This window comes from Triticum aestivum, chromosome 4A (genome assembly GCF_018294505.1).
Source record: "Triticum aestivum cultivar Chinese Spring chromosome 4A, IWGSC CS RefSeq v2.1, whole genome shotgun sequence".
NCBI lineage: Eukaryota > Viridiplantae > Streptophyta > Magnoliopsida > Poales > Poaceae > Triticum > Triticum aestivum.
The window spans coordinates 266,464,121-266,479,407 of NC_057803.1; positions in this window are offsets into that span (position 1 = coordinate 266,464,121).

Below are 15,287 nucleotides of genomic sequence, written 5' to 3' on the forward strand. Positions count from 1 at the left end.
GGGTCACACAATGGATGGGAGTGATCAAAATCTACAAACATGTATGAGGAAACTATGGGGGTCTCCTCATGAGCAATAATGGAAACATCATATGGAGAAAATGGACAACATCCAAAAGAACGCATATCCGAAGCTAGGTGGTTATGGCATGGCATATGAGATAAATGATGAAAAGGTAGCATGTCAATATCATCACAAGAGAAACAAATGCCAATAACCATAGGCTTCTCATCTATGCCATATGTACAAATTGGGTTTTTTAAATAGCATATGCATAGTCACTATGAAGAGATTGCAAATATGACATATGATTGATCTCATGTATAGCATATGACATGTCAAGCGGATTGGCAAACATGATGTGACCGAGAGAATTAGCACAAGAAATCCTATGTAACATGGCATCACAACTAATAGACTCCACATGGCAATCATCATACTCATCATAAATGGGTAAATCATCGCATGGGGAATTCGCACTAGCATGAAGCATGGTAATAGGTTGATCAACATCATGTAAGAAATCAATTTCAAGAATGTCCACTAGTGGGACTAGAGCATCACCTTCACCCATGTTACCTTTCTCATTCCACTCATGTGGTGTAGGTGAGGTGGGAAAAACCAAATTGTGGTAATCTTCATCTTGATAGAACCATGTGGGGGGGGAGGTGCATCATATGCCACCATGGCCATCATCTTGTCCAAAGGGAGGACGAAGTCATCACGAATCGGTGCGTCATCATAGATGGGACCTAGCACCAAATGAGAAGACACAATAGAGGTAGAGGTCAAGTCGTTAGTGTTGAAAGTGGCCTCACATGACCTATCAACTATCTCACTCTCTCTATGTGGTGGTTCACGCACTCCCTCATGGTAGGTGCACTCAATGTCACATATGGTGGAGTCACTCATCTCACTCAAGTGGTGGGGGTTGTGGCTCTCCTCACATGGGAATTGTGGCAACACATGATATATCAGGCTAGTGGTGAAGTCACTCTCACTCTCAATATGGTGGCTAAAGTCACTCAAGTCATCATATGTCGCCGTTGTCGAAGGGAAAATCCCATGCTCAACCATCTTGTTGTCGTCGCCATGGATGAAGGCCGAAGATGGCACATCACCACTCTCGCCTCCTAAGATGGAAACATCCTCTATGCTCATCACCATGTCGCATGCCTCCAAAGCTTGGTCCTTGAGGGTCTCCGTAGTCGTTCTCGTCGCCGCACCGTCTTGAAAAAGAGTCATGGTAGACTCGGCATCGTCAATGCCACAAAGAGGTATGGCGGTGAAGTCGAACTTGGGAGCATCATCTTGGAGCTCGTCGGGCTTGGACATCGTGGTGGTACTAGCCCCATGCTCATCGTCTTGGATCTTGGTCTTAGAGAAGTGTGCTTGGGGTCGAGAAATCGTGGCCTTCATGAGTTCCTGTTCCGCCTTGAGAGCACCAATGTAGTTATCGTCGAGGGACTTGTAGTTCTCGAGGAAGATCGTCTTGGAGATGTCGTCGTGCAATCCCATCATGAAGTGGAACTTCATCGAAATGGGGTCGTCCCACTGGCTCGTCGCAAGGCTTTCTTCATCTCCTTGCAGTACTCATCGATGGACTTGGATCCTTGGGTGGTGTTCTCCAATTGGCGTAGAAGTTGTTCCGTGTAGGTTGGAGGCACGAACTCGCGCCGCAAAGCTCTCTTCATCTTGGGCCAACTCATGTTGTAGGTCTCCGAAGGTGTGTGAAGCCACCATGTGGATGCGTAGTCGTGGAAGTTCCTTGTGGCGCACTTCACTTGATCTTCAGGAGGAACTTGATGTAGCTTGAGGTACTCGTCCATCAAACGCTCCCACTCGAGATACTCCTTGGGTTCTTGAGTCCCATAGAAAGGAATCGCGTGGTCGATGTCGAGGTCATAGTAGCTGGTGGAAGTCGCGGACTTTAGCTTGGGGAGCTTCTCTTAATGTGCTTGTGGGCGAAGATGCCGTATGTCCGTAGGCGAAGATGCCTTGAAGTCGCTTGGCGAAGATGCCAAAGGAGATGGTGAAGTCGTTGAGCGGTTGTTGGTGTTGAGCTCTTGACCTTCACGTCCTTGTTGGTAATGGTGTCGATGCTGATGTGCTTTTGCCGGAGATGGTAGCTCGGAGACATGTGCTCTTGAGCGTCTTCTCGAAGATGAGGAAGATCGCTTGTAGGACTTGATGAGGGCTTTGATCTCCTCCATTCGAGCTTGCATCTTGGCGTCTGTGGAGTCATCGTGGCATCAAACTAGTCGTTGTTGTTGTAGACCGAAGATGAAATGCCTTGCCTATCCATCACAAGACTTGAGCAAATATGAGTGGGAGAAAGAGAAGAACTATACCAAATATACCTTGACCGATGTTGAAGATGGATCAATGATCACTCAATGATGTAACAAGGAAATAGCACAATTGGTACCGATCTTGTCAATTCTCACACCTACACAAGTAAGGCTTATGGTGGAGCTCGGTGAGGATAGTGGCACAAAAATTTAATGCAAAATGTTAGCAAGAGTCAATAAAGTTGAAAGAGATTCACAAATTTGCAAGTGAAACAAGTAGACCAATAGCAATATGTGGTACACGGAAGCACACACAGAGATAGATAAATGGGGTCGAGCAACCAAGGAGTGAGCAAAAAATGTGGAATCCACAAAAAACGCTCGTGTTGCACAACTCAAGAGAGACGCTAGCACGATTGCTCAATAGGAGGATACGACACTTGTGCACAACCTATAAGATGCAAATATGTATCAACTTTCTATCCCAAGTATGCTATGTATGATGTTCCTGTGGTATGATCCAAGATGATCGGATATGACAATCTTATATGTAATGTGGTATGATGCTATGGCATTTGCTTACAAGCTTCTTTGATCTTTCTCTTTTGCTTAAAATATTATTCTTTTTTGTATGGCCACTTTTGCACAATGCACAAACCAAGTTAGCAATTGTATATATGCGGGAACAAACTTGTGGCGCAAGAGATGATATGATACCAATATTATATGGTATGGTATGTATGCAATGGAAGGTGTAGACCACTAATGTGCACAAGTAACATTGCCGGCAATACTCAAATGGTAGTCTCAATAGGCAAGTAAAGCAAAATAGGCTAGGGGTTATCAATGCAATGGCAAGGGAATATACAATGGAGGGATACCATGATTCCAAGATGATATGGAGGTTACCGTCCATGTCGATGATGAGTTGCGGTGATCTTGATGGAGATACTAAGATGATGGAGACTCGTCCCTAAGTAGCTGAAACACCTTAGGAAATGGAAAAACCACAAACTCCAAATCTCAAATGTCAAATGGTGGTAGTGGGATGCGATGGTGGTTGCGGAATTTCAATGGCATTACAAAAATGGAGGGTAGGGTGGTGGTGTACTATACACAATGTCGAAGTTGAGGTCACTGTTCCTAAGTAGCCGAAACACCTTAGGAGACACAACTCACAACTCAAACAAAAAATAGGTTAAGTTGGGGGGTGGAAGTGTATGGTGGGCAAGCCTATGCGTAGTGGTGGTTGATGAAGAAGGAACCATCCCTAAGTAGCCTAGACACCTTAGGAGACTCAAATCACTCCTCAAGCAACTACTAACGCGATGGGGAAAAAACTGGTTAGGTTGCGGAAGTCGGTGGTGGTGTAGCGGATGATGTGGTGGAAGCCCTAGGCAAAGATGCCAAAGTTCCAAAAATTTGATGGAGTCAAATGATGTTGCTGTTATTTTTGTGGGAAGGGGGATGTCAAGAGCTTCAAAACGAGCTAAAGAACGTCAAAATCGGAGTTCGGATGAATTAGTTATGGCCGAAACACAATTTCAGCGAAGTCAGTTTTTACAGGTAGCGGACGTCCGGAAATGGACGGATGTCTGGTGGCAGGACGTCCAGTCGGGTCAGAAATCCGCTAATTTCAGCTCGGGTTAGGGGTTCCGGTCTTCCGCTAAGGTCGGACGTCCGGTGCTTCCTGGGTCTCCGGACGTCCGGTAAAGCGACGGTCGTCCGGTGGGTCGGGGTCAACTCGAGATCCGAGATTCGGGGCGCGATTTTGGGCAGAAAATGGGGATTTGGGTGTCAAAATTGATAAGATTTCGTGGATAAAAGATGGGGAAACTTGGGGAGATGCTAGATCCACTTGAAACCAAGCAAATCCATGGATCAAAATCAACAAAACTTCTTCAAACCAACAAGTCACAAAAATTTTTGGGGCTATTTTTGGTGGGCATTTTCGAAATTGGGGAAGAACACAACAAAATTAGGCTAGAAAACAACGAGGGGAGGCTCCGAAATCGTGATCAACGTGGCTCATGATACCAAGATGATGTAGGATGGAACCCTATACGACCGATCTTTCACCAAAGGAGCGGATCCCGCGAAAAACACCAAGAACACGACGGGAATCACGAGGGGAAACACGAGGGAAACACTAAAACCAAAAAGATATGGTCACACATATGCTAGATCCTCGAAACACGAAGAGAGATACACGATCCAAAATCAACAATGGACAATATAAATGGGAACCGGTCTTCTCCGTGAGGAGGTCTTGAATCCACAAGGGGATCTTCCCGTAAAGGGGTCGTGAATCCAAGGTGGATCTTCTTTGAAGAGGGGCCGCGGTCTCTCTCAAGGAGTAGATCCGATATGAATGAGCAAAGATCTATCTCACAAATGAACTAACACAACGCTAACCATAACTAGGAGGAGGTGGAGGAGTATATATAGCCTAGGTCCACGAAGGGATAAGTGGGAGAGGGATACATGGGCCTCGGGCCCGATCTTTGTACGCAGAGAGGTACCGGACGTCCGCTGGGGACCGGTCGTCCGGTGGCTCGTGGGCTTCCGAACGTCCGGTACTCGCCGGACTTCCACTCACTTTGGCTCGGTTGAGCTCGCACCGGACGTCCGGTAGCTGGCGGTCGTCCGGCCGCTGGTCGTCCGGTGTCGTCGGTCTTCCGCTGATTTGGCTTGGGTGTAGATGTGCCGGTCGTCCGGTGGGGGCCGGGCATCCGCTCACTGGGAGGGGCCGGTCGTCCGGTGTCGTCCGGACGTCCGCTCGCTGGAGCTTCTTTGGCGGCTCTTCTTCTTGCGTCTTCATTTCCACGCTTCCCCCGTGGATGGTGTAGTTGTACACTTGCGCTCGCACTCCTCCTCGTCGTCCGTAGCGTTCCGACAATACCTATGCATGCAGACGAGTGGAGTGTCAAGTATTATACCATCCTCGAAGGGGTCAAGTGAACACACGTAAAGGAGATGATTCACCTTTGTGTATGTGAAGTGGATGTCGAACGTGTCACTTGCCAAGCGGACTCTTGACATGGTGATGTCCGTAGGATTCTCCGCATCATCGGTGTTGTTGACAAACCTGGTGAAAGGGTCGCAAGGCTTTGTGGCCATGCAATAGTGGTAGATGAGGACATCGTGGCGCACGCACAATTGGGCGACAACAACCTTATGATCAATGTTGGGATGACCGACGGTGTACTGGAGGTCGATGCCGACCACCTTGTACTTTTCTCAAGCAAGCAACTGCTCAACGGTGTTGATGTAGTCGTCCACCACAGCCGGGTCGATGGTGTACACCACCGAGAGATCTGTCTCCCTTGCGTGGGTCTCCACTTTATGCTCGCCAAACTCCATCGGACCACCACTAGACATCCCCGCTCTATGTGTCGTCATGGGTGTGCTTGTTGTGTTGTGGGGCGCCATAAAAAGGTTGAAGAGACTAAGGTCATAATGGCCGTGGGAATTAAAGGGGAAGCCGGACGGCCTGGAATATCGGCATGCCCTGAGTGGTAGTTCTACTTTGCAGTGTGTAACTCCATCATGCCGCACATAACTGCATCGCCTCAATGGCAGAGCGCGCTCGGAGGGACACGAGTAGAGCGCTCCGTGGTCGCCTCAATGGCGAGCAACCATATATATGCATATAGCAGTCGAACACGCAAGGAGAGGTTGTCCACAAGACGAGCACGTCGAAGGATGCGAGCAGAGAGCACCGACGGACATGAGCCGAGTGCACCGACGGGCGTGAGTAGAGCGCGTTGCAGCGCCTAACGGCGAGTAGAGCTTGCCGAGGGATGCAAGTAGAGGCCAACACAGTGATACGTGGAAAATAAGACGAACTGTGCAAGCGATGTCGGAGACATCAAGCACGAATTGGATTAGAGTTGCGTGTGCGATATGTGGCATACAGTTGATCCATCTAAGCTGTTTGTGATGGAATAAGCTGTGTTTGTTGTGGGAAAATGCTTGCTGGTATATGACCTTAAATTTAACCAACAAAATTTTATGCATGTTACAAAAGTTATATAACTGGAAACTATGTTCAAATATGAATCCAACAATATAATCTTTGGCGACATGCATTCATTTTTTATTAGTTAAATCCTACTTATAAACCAGGATGGGGGTATAGTAAGTAATTAAATCGCTAATGTTTTTATTACCCATATGTGTACGTGTCCTTTGGTCCTCCTCAAGCACGTCTTGTCACACCGCTGCTGCAGACGGCTTCGAGCGCAAGCTTGAGCAGCACGCGGGTGCGTTCTTTTGGCCAAATGGTGGTGGGCATGTTCCCGTGCAACCACGCAGGTTCCCGCGCAAGCTTCCCGCCCGACTCAGTGAAATCCCCCAAAACCCCAATGCTTACCAGCCTACTATATAAACCCTCATGGTCGGCGAGTCCTGCGTCGCATTTTCCCCTCCCTCCCTGTAGCTTACCTCGTCTGCTTCTCCCACAATCGCCAATGGCACCGGTCATCGTCGCTCAGCCACTCCGCCGTCATCAGAGGATAGCTCCAGCATAGCAGCGGCGCAGTCCCCGGCGTAGTGTAGTGTGCGTGGCGTCCCTGTTGGGTGTGCACGGACCACCCACCACATGCTCCGTCGCCACTGCCCGTCGGCAGTTGTTGCCGGCCATCGTTGCTGCCACACCACCGTCGAAAGCCAGGGCCTATCGCCCGCTCAACAGCCGCGGCCTGAAGGCGGGAGGTGGCCGTCATGGCTGCCACCCCACTGCCGACACCGTGGCCATCACCCGCAACGCCACCATGGCCCGAAGGCGGGAGGTGGTGGTCGTGGCCGCCACCCCATCGTCGGCCGCCATGGCCGCCAGCCCACCGTCAACTATCGGGATCATCTCCCATTCCGCATCCGCCACCCAAAGGAGGGAGGCTGAGGTGGAGGCCCGCACATGCTTCAGCCACCTCGTGTGCTACATCGAGTTTCTGTGGGAGGTGGACGAGCACCTCGTCGAGCATGCAAAGAGTCTTACCGCAGCCGTGGCTGCAACACACGCCAACGCAGAGGCGAGGAGTCAGGAGATCTACGAGCAGTCCGGCCGCTTCAAGAGGGGTCATCTAGAGCGGCAGAGGGCGTTCGAGGTGAGCGTCGCTGAAGGTGCAGCAGCGATAGGCACCGTATTATAGTTGTCCAGCTCGTCGGTAGGCTCCTCCTCCACTTCCTCTTACCGAGCGTGCTCGGTAGAGGAGAGGCTGCCGAAAGTAGTACGAAGACCCTCCGTAGTAGGAGTAGTATTTAGGGGCTATTTTGTTCTGTTCATCTGACTACAGATGTGGTGGAACCGTACAATGTTCTTAAAATTAGCTAGTATATATAGTTGAACTAGCTATTTCAGTACGTGGTTGGCAACAATTGGGGAAAAGTTTGGTCGGTTCAGCTATCGAGTTGAACTGTTTGTATAAATTAAGAACGATTGCTTAATCTATGAATGAAATCTATGCTTAATTACTGAATTTTAGTTGCAAAAAATAGATAGTGCTAGTGATTTTTAGCTGCATATTTTGACAAATCGGAATGTTACAAGGATAGACAAATGGCAAGTTACTAGATCAACAAATGTCAATCTTTCCAATTTGATAAATGGCAATATACCCATATGATAGATGCAAATCTTACAAAATTGTCTGTACGTGGTTGCACATGGGTCATCCGAAAAAACCGTTTGCGTTGAAGGGAGGTACAACTCCTTCTTGCCAAATTTTCACTTGGCTTAGCGCCGAAGTCGCGCTTTGCATACCTTATTCAATCTGAACCATTTGCGTTGAAGAGGTGCACAAATCATGCATGGCGAATTTTCCCTTGGATTACTGCGAAAGACCATAGCTCTCACTTTGCATATAGGTGTTGTATCTAAAACGTTTGCAATGAAGAGTTGCACAAATCATGCTTGACACATTTTCCATTGGCTTACTGGGGAAGCTGTCAGTTTACATATGGGTTCTATCTAAAACGTTTGCGATGTTAGAGTGGCAGCTATTTATTTTAAAATGCCTTTGTTGGATGTTACTCAAGTGCACCTTCTCTCAAAATGGACAGGAAAAATACCACAGCATGTCGGGTGCCATTCCATGATAGCATGCCAAGTTTCATGAATTTCACACGAGTTTTGGATTCACTAGAATTTAACAATAAAGTATCTCAATGTTTTGCCGACACTCAACAGTGCCCCGGTGTCCGAAATTCATTCCCATTTCTTGCATGGGACCTAAGAATGCACCCAAGGGCACAGATTTGATTTTCAACCAATTTATATGCACTGGAGCATGTGGATGTAGTTCAAATTTGAATTATGCACATAAAATTCATAGAAAACCCAGTTAATGTATAAAAATGTCCAAACGAACCCCGGAATATTCCAAAATTTAACACAACACTCTTGTTGTTCTATGTCGACACTAGAGAAAAAAATTGAAAGCAGTAAGAGGCAACAGATATAGTTTTGTCCCCTAGGTGGCACATTCCCTACCGAAACCATCAGGCTTGTTGTGAGAAGCTTATACCCAAACCTGCCCCAAATGGGACAAATTTTTTACCATGGCATGTTGATGCCGCTCCATGATAACATGCCAAGTTTCATGAATTTCAGATGAGTTTTGGATTTACTAGAATTTAAAAACCAGGTATCTCAATGTTTGTGGCCGAGTGATGGTGGCAGGGTGTTTGACATGCATTCCCATTTCTTGCATGGGACCTAAGCATGCAACCAAGGACACAGATTTGAATTTTCAACCAATTTATATGCATTAGAGCATGTCCCTGTAGTTCAAATTTGAATTATGCACATAAATGCATTGAAAACTCAATTAATGTATAAAAATGTCCAAATGAACCCCGAAAAATTCCAAAATTTAACACAACACTCCTATTGTTCTATGTTGACACTAGAGAAAAAATTGAAATCAAGAAGAGATAATGGATATCGTTTTGTCCAGAAAGGTGACACGTTCCCTACCGAAACCATCAGGCTTGTTGTGAGAAGCTCTGGTTTGTGAGAAGCTTATACCCAAACCTGCCCCAAACGGGACAAAAAAAATTACCTAGGCATGTTGATGCCGCTCAATGATAGCATGCCAAGTTTCATCAATTTCAAGCGACTTTTGGATTTACTAGAATTTAAAAGCAGGTATCTCAATGTTTGCGACCAAGTGACGGTGGCAGGGTGTTTGACATTCATTCCCATTTCTTGCATGGGACCTCAGCATGCAACCAAGGACACAAATTTCAATTTTCAACCAATTTATATGCATTAGAGCATGTGCCTATAGTTCAAATTTGAATTATGCACATAAATGCATCGAAAACTCAACTAATTTTTAAAAATATCCAAACGAATCCCGAAAAATTCCAAAATTTGACACAACACTCCTGTTGTTCTATGTTGACACTACAGAAAATATTGAAATCAAGAAGAGGCACCAGATATCGTTTCAACCAAAAAGGTGAAACGTTCCCTACCATAACCATGAGGCTTGTTGCGAGAAGCTCTGGTTTGTGAGAAGCTTATACCCCATCCTACCCCAAATGGGACAGTGTTTTTACCATTGCATGTTGATGCTATTCCATGATAGCATGTCAAGTTTCATGAGTTTTAGACGAGTTTTCGATTTACTAGAATTTTAAATCCATGTATCTCAATTTTAGTGGCCGAGTGACGGTGGCAAAGGTGTTTGACATTTTTGGCATCCTGGGAATGGGGGTCCCCAGACTTGCCTGCCTGCGACCCATAGTGTGGCTCGGCTAGCGGCCCTGTACGACCCATCTTCATCAGCAAACACTCAAGACCCTTGCGAGGGGCCGAGCCTCGCGAGGGGCCGAGCCTCGAGAGGTGGACGACGCAAGACCTCCTCTGGAGCGGCCTCACCAGGATGGCTCATGAGGGGCGGAGAGATCAAGGCAAGGGGCACCTCGCGAGGTTCCTGTGATGCAAGCCATGACAACCGGGGCCAGGCGGGAGCCAGCGCACATAGTGTCCTCGTTTCCTCTTTGTTGATAAAGAGGCAAGCGCAGGCGAGGAGTCCCGAGGTATCGGGCAAAGGTTTCCGTATCAGTGCAACGCGACCCAGACCAACAGGACGACATGACAGAGGTCACCGTGGAGCCTAGGACAGCGTCACCACCAGAGCCTTTGGCAGGCGAAGACCACCTTTAGTTAGGATAACTTGTACTAGTTGTCTCCCTTCAAATTCGGCCACTGTGGCATCCCTTCCCGCCAGCATTTGGGAAGAGGACCATGGCCTCTATAAATAGGACTAGCCACCACAGTAGGAGGCAACTGACTCGAGGCCATTCAGACCATCCTCTTCCACACAAACTCACCAAGCACAAGAGCACCTCTCCTCAGGAGGCCGTTCTTCCCTTGTAAGTCTTCATCCTTAGCCCAAGAGGCAATCCACCACACCATACTGCAGTAGGGTATTACACCACATCGGTGGCCTGAACCAGTATAAATCTTGTGTCCATTTGTTCTACGAGTTCGACGCGTTGAGCCTTGACATCACGGTGAGGGAGAGTGCAAGGGGGAGGAGAGATCTTCGTGCCCACCCTAGTGTTCGAACCACAAGGGTTTTGCCGGAACCCGAAATCCGACATTTGGTGCGACAGGTAGGGGTATGCCGAAGCCTTCCTTCCGTCGATCCACGGTCTGCCATCACCGCGCCTTGCCCCCATGGCCGGCGTTGCTCTTCCGGCTGCGTGATGGATGCCCATGGCGGGGCCAGGGGGCTCCGAGCCTTAGCCCCTGCCTTATGGCGGGTGCAGTGGCCATCCAAGTTTAAGCTAGAGATGCCGCCGTGTTACGACGGCGTAGCGGATCCGTCGGCCTTCTTGCTGGCGTATGAAGAGGTCGTCCTAAAGGCTGGGGGCGATGACAAGGTCATGGCCAACTGGCTTCCCATGGCCCTCACTGGTGCACCGCGCCTGGCTGCTCAACCTCCCAGGATCTACGGAGGCATCTTGGGAGGAGCTGCACAGCCTCTTTGCTGCACGCTTCGCGGAACCGGCGCCCCTCGCTGTCGCGGCCCTCCTCGGCAGCTCGCAAGCGCCATCCTCGGGCCGACACATCAAGCCGTTCCTTCGCCAGATCGGTGCCGTTTCCGCGCGGCAGGGGCTCCCCCGGGTTGGGCAGCGGCCAAGGCTGACCTGACCTTCGGGGATCACCCAGTCACCAACGTCGGCTCACACATGCTCCCAATGCTTTGCACGACCACCATCTGTGGCATAGCTGTCACCAAGACCCTCATCGACGGCGGCGCCGGCCTAAACGTGCTCTCTATGGAGGCTTTTAGCCTCCTTCATGTGCCGCCCGAGCGGCCCCACCCTAGCAAGCCCTTCTTCGGGGTCAACAGCGGCTCCGCCAGCCCCCTGGGGCAGATCCGTCTTCCCATGACCTTCAGCACCTGCAACAACTATCGCACTGAGCTGATCGACTTCGACATCCCCCGTATTAGACTCCCGTACAACGCCATCCTCGGGTACCCGGCACTGGCTCAGTTTATGGCGGCAACCCATCCGGCTTACAACCTCATGAAGATGCCCGGGAGCAAGGACGTCCTGACCATAGTCGGAGATACCAAGGAAGCTCTGGTAGCGCTCAGTCTTGCCCCCAAAACCACCGCGGCAGCATGACCAGCCGACGAGGTCACCTCCGGAGTCAAGGAGGCCGGACCAGCTAAGAAGAAGCAGTTGTTCACTCAAGATCGGGCAGAAACCAAGTAGGTGCCGGTCGAGGAAGATGGGTCCTCTAGAGCCACCTTCACCATAGGTGCCAACATCGACCCGGATCAAGAGAAGGCATTGGTGAAGTTCTTGCGCGCAAACAAGGAAGTATTCGCATGGAAACCCAAACAGCTGGTAGGGGTTCCAAGAGGGGTGATCGAGCATCTGAGGATGTTCCCCAATGTGCACCCTGTGAAGCAGAAAGCGCGGCGACAATCCACGGTGAAGCAGTCCTTCATCGTCCAGGAAACCCGCAAGCTGGAGGCGGCGGGTGTCATTCGCAAGGTTCGATACCCCAAGTGGCTGGCGAACCCCATCGTCGTGCCAAAGAAAGGTGGGAAGGAGCGCATGTGTGTCGACTTCACCAACCTCAACAAGGCATGTCCCCAAGATCCATTCCCACTTCCACGCATCGACCAAATCGTTGACTCCACCGCCGAGTGCGACCTGCTATGCTTCCTGGATGCGTTCTCAGGCTATCATCGGATCAAGATGGCAGTAGAGGATGTGGAGAAGACGGCCTTCCTAACCCCGTGCGGGGTGTACTGCTACACTTGCACGCCGTTTGGGTTGTGCAACGCAGGCGTGATCGTCCAACGGTTGATGCACATCGCCTTGGGTCAGCAGCTCGGGAGGAACGCTGAGGCCTACATCGACGATATTGTGGTAAAGTCTCGGGAGGCGAGAACTTTGATTCAGGACCTGGAGGAGACCTTCGCAAGCTTGCGCCAGGTGGACTTGCGGCTCAACTTGGAGAAGTGTGTGTTTGGTGTCCCTTCCGGCAAGCTGCTGGGCTTCCTCGTGTCCCACAGGGGGATCGAAGCCAACCCGGAGAAGGTCAAGGCGATCGAATACATGAGCCCACTGCAAACCCTCAAGGAGATGAAGAAGCTTGCCGGCTGCGTGACTTCGCTAGGGCGCTTCATCTCCAAGCTGGGAGAGCGCACCCTACCATTCTTCAAGCTGAGGAAGAAGAAGGGCCCATTTGAGTGGACCCCGGAGGCTGACCAAGCGTTTTAAGACCTCAAGAGATACCTGACCAGCCCTCCGGTGATGGTGGTGCACTACCCTCTTGAGCCCCTGGTGCTCTACCTTGCTGCCACTCCTTACTCTGCCAGTGCAGCTCTGGTGGCGGTTAGGGAAATGCGCCAAGCCAAGGATACGTCGCACCGAGCTACGCTCCTAGCCGGAGCGACACAAGACCCGAAGGGCACCACAAGGGCTGCAGCAATGCCAATTGATGACCAGGCCCAGCAAGACGGCATCTTTGGGCCTGCAGAGGCCCCAATGAGCGACCGGGCTCTGGGAGTCCCAACGCTTCCGGAGGCGCCTCAACCTTCGACAGACGTAGGTCCCATCGGCGTGCCCGACCACGTCGAGTACCCAGTGTATTTTGTCAGCACGGTACTGCGGGACGCAAGGGCACGGTAACCCATGCCTCAGAAGCTCTTGCTCGCGCTCTTGGTGGCCTCGCATAAGCTACGACACTACTTTCAAGGTCATCCAATCAAGGTCGTCTCGGCCTACCCATTGGAGAGGGTACTCAGGATCCCCAATGCTGCTGGAAGGGTCGCCAAATGGAACATCCAGCTGCAGGCATTCTAGCTGGAGTTTAGCACAACCAGGGTCATCAAGGGAGCCGCGCTCGCTAATTTCATGGCAGAATGGATGGATGTCGACTTGAAGCACACAAGGACCGATCCCTCTATCCGGGAAGTGAAGCGCCCAATGGCTGGGTTATGTATTTTGATGGCGCGTTTGCACGCCAGGGTGCGGGGGCTGGAGTGGTGCTCATCTCTCCCACCCATGACAAGCTCTATTACGCCGTGCAGCTCTGCTTCCAGCAGGGCAAGAAGGTCTCCAACAACATCATGGAGTACGAAGGCCTCATAGCTAGCCTTAAGGCCGCGGTGCCCTAGGGGTGAAGCGCCTCACCATCACGGGTGACTCGCAGCTCCTCGTCAACTTCTCCAATAAGGTATACGAGCCAAGGGACGAGCACATGGAGGCATACCTCGCGGAGGTACGCAAAATGGAAAAGTAGTTCCTGGGTCTAGAATTGCAGCATGTGCCTCGTGGAACCAACAAGGAGGCCGACGACATCGCCAAAAGAGCATCCAAGCAACTACCCCAAGAGCCTAGCGTCTTCGAGGAGCGGCTCTTCAAGCCGTTGGCAGCACCTCCGCTTTCGAGGCCGGTGCTGCCTCGAGAGGAGCTCCCCCAACCACCTGCCTTGGGAGCCCTGGCCTGCGGCCCGACCTCGGGAGCGCGCCTACTCTTGGCGCTCGAGCCTCAGGAGGGGTGCTGGACCAAGGAGTTCAAGGAATACCCGGTGCAAGGGACGCTGCTGGAGAAAGAGGAGGATGTAGAGCGTGTGGCCCAACAGGCCCGGCGTACTCCATCCAGGACAGTGAGTTATACAGGAAGCGGGCGAATGACGCTTCCTTGCGTTGTATCTCCAGGGAACAGGGGAACGAGTTGCTAGCTGACATACACGGCGGAGACTGCGGGCACCACTCATCTTCACGAACTCTCATCGGGAAGGCATTCCACAGCGGGTTCTACTGGCCCATGGCGCTCAACGACGCGACTGAGCTAGTGAAGTGATGCGAGGCCTGTCAATTCCACGCCAAGCAGATCCATCAGCCAGCTCAGGACCTCCAGACCATCCCGCTCTCGTGGCCATTTGCAGTCTGGGGGCTTGATATCTTAGGCCCGTTCCCTCGAGCGCTTGGGGGCTACCGCTACCTCTATGTCGCCATCGACAAGTTCACCAAATGGGCGGAGGTAGAAGATGTCCGCACCATCCCGGCCAGATATGCGATCAAGTTCATCAAGGGTCTCATGAGCCGGTTCGGGGTCCCTAATCGCACCATCACCGACAACGGCTCGCTGTTCACTAGCAATCTCTTCAAGACATATTGTGCTAACCTTGGAACGCAGATCTGCTATGCTTCGGTGGCACACCCTAGGAGCAATGGTCAGGCCGAATGCGCCAACACGGAGGTCCTGAGAGGCCTCAGGACCAGGACCTTCAAGAAGAAGCTCGAGGCTTGCGGCAGGGGCTGGCACGATGAGCTCCAGTCTGTGTTGTGGTCCATCCGCACCACCGCCACCAAGCCAACAGGCAAGACCCGGTTCTTCCTCGTCTACGGAGCAAAAGCGGTTCTCCCTCACGAGGTCAAGCATCGCTCTGCGTGGGTCCTGGCGTTTGATGAGGCGCAATAGGATGCCATGCGGCGGATGGACCTTGTG